This window comes from Ursus americanus, chromosome 24 (assembly GCF_024610735.1).
Source record: "Ursus americanus isolate L20-20 chromosome 24, mUrsAme1.1.p, whole genome shotgun sequence".
In the NCBI taxonomy this organism is placed as follows: Eukaryota; Metazoa; Chordata; class Mammalia; order Carnivora; family Ursidae; genus Ursus; species Ursus americanus.
This window is the reverse complement of record NC_142150.1, coordinates 19899335-19901536: the sequence shown is the minus strand read 5'-3', so window position 1 is coordinate 19901536 and position 2202 is coordinate 19899335. Positions and strand designations below refer to the sequence as shown.

The 2202-nt window shown below is 45.8% G+C and overlaps 1 pseudogene; it reads right to left on the bottom strand.

Annotated features, from left to right (window-relative positions):
• Positions 1 to 522: 522 nt before the first annotated feature.
• On the bottom strand, positions 523 to 1150 carry LOC148107853 (protein BEX1-like; annotated as a pseudogene).
• Positions 1151 to 2202: the final 1052 nt, after the last annotated feature.

The window sequence follows — 2202 nt, the reverse complement described above, 5'->3', positions numbered from 1 at the left end:
GATTTTTTATTTCACCACATTACTGGATTTTATTGTTATTTCTAATAGTTTATCAATTGACTTACTTGTATCTTCTAGGTAGAAAATCATTTTGTTTGAACATATTGACAGATCTGTGTCACTTTCCAACATTTATACTTCGTTTGGCATTAACTGGGACCTCCAGTGCAGTGTTTAGCAGAAGTGAACGTGACCATTACTGTAATTTAAAATGATCTGCTGTAGATTTCCAGGAAATAGTCTTTATCAAACGGGGAAGTTTCCTTCTGTCCTAGTTTTTAGAAATTCCCTTTTCTTTTCTCTTTTCTCTCTCTCTCTCTTATTCACTTAAAAAAAAAAAAAGATTTTACTTATTTGTCTGAGAGAGAGAGCACAAGCAGGGGGAGGAGCAGGCTCGCCGCAGAGCAAAGAGCCCAGTGGAGGACTCGATCTCAGGATCCCGGGATCACGACCTGAGCGGAAGGTAGACACTTAACCACTGAGCCACCCGGATGCCCTTTCTCCCCCCGCCCCCCGACCTCTTTAAACTGCTTTATGAACTTCACAATATATAATGAGCATCTTGCCATGCAATAAGGTAAAACTCCCCTGCCGACAGAATCTTACAGACTGGGTCAAAATACAACATTCAATTAGAAGCCGGTTATAGGAGACCCACAAGAGACATGTAACGTTGAAAGGTTTACAACGAGGTACACGGAGAACATGCAAGTTTAGGAACCAGGTGTGTCTTCCTAATAACTTCAGGGGAAACATCAGGATTGAAGGCATCAGGCAAAACACAACGTGATGGTCATGGTAAGGAGAGTCAGGGCTAATCGCCTGCGGGCTATGACTGAATTACTTTCCCCTCAGCTTTTGCATCAGCTGTCTCACCTCCTCCACAAGCCTTTCCGTTTTCTCTTCTCTCATCCTTGCCTGAGGCTCTGCAAGTCTCTGAATCACGTCCCACCTACATTGCAGGATTGCCTGCCTAACACCGAACTGCCTAGGATTTACTCAAGGCACACAATAGTCACCAGCTTCCAAATGGAGGGCCGAGGACTCTCCTTTATGAGCAACTTGCTTCTTCTCATTCTTTCTTCCATTTTCCTGGCTAGCATTTTCTATGTTGAGATTTTTTTACTGATTATTCCTCTTTGGACGCCATTGCGCCTGCGCCTATCCTTGAGTCTCCTGCTCCGGATTCTGGCCGCGTGCTTAGCGGTGACCCTTAGGCCTGCACACACCCCCACTCCTACTCTTTGGGGTCATCCCTGGCCCACATGACCTCTGAGACTTCCCTGTTCCTAAATGCTTAATGGGTGTGGAATTTAATCAAATACTTTTTAACAAATGATAATTATTTTCTTTTTTGTTATTATGACAACATATTTGTTAATGGATTTCCTAATGTTAATCCATCCTTATGCACATATCTAACTATCCTGTATTTTATATTTTCTTTTAATCTCAGTGCTGCTTTCAATTTGCTAATTTTCACTTCGGATTCTTCCAGCTTTGCTCTTAAATAACATTGGCCTTGGAATTTGTTAGGAAGGGCCAACCTTGCACAATTTGAGTATCGGAATTATTTTCAGCTCTAAAATGTTGTTAGGAGTTAATGAAAAGAATGAAGTAAAATTCTTAAAAATGTTGAATAGGAGAGAGTCCAAGATGGAGGAGGAGTGGGGATCTTAATTTCGTCTCCTCCCAGGGGTTCGGCTAGACAGCTATCAAACCATTCTGAACACCTGCGAACTCAACTGGAGATTGAAGAAAAGAATAGTAGCAACTTATGAACAGAAAAACGGCCACTTACTGCAAGGTAGGAGATGCGGGGAAGCGAATCTGAGGCGATACAGGGGAAGACGGACCGCGGTGGGGGGAAGGAGCCTCCGTCAGCTGGCTACCGGCAAGCGACAGAGCCTCAGAGCACAAAACTGGAACTTGTAGAAATCCGCTCCGGTGGGGGACGTCACTCCAGTGGCTAAGCGCGGGGTGGAATCCTCGCTGGGACAGTGTGGTCTCAGGACCCTCGGGTCACAGAAAGACCAGGGCTGCCTGAGTGCCGGAGAGCTCCCAGGTGACAAAGCCGGGAAGCCACCGCCAAGAGTGAGCTGAGGAGTGGGCTCTCAGCTACGGGGGGCCATAACCGTGATCCGCGTCACAGTCAGGCCATTGCTGTCCGAGCGGGGTCCCAACAAGGGCAGAACCGGGGAG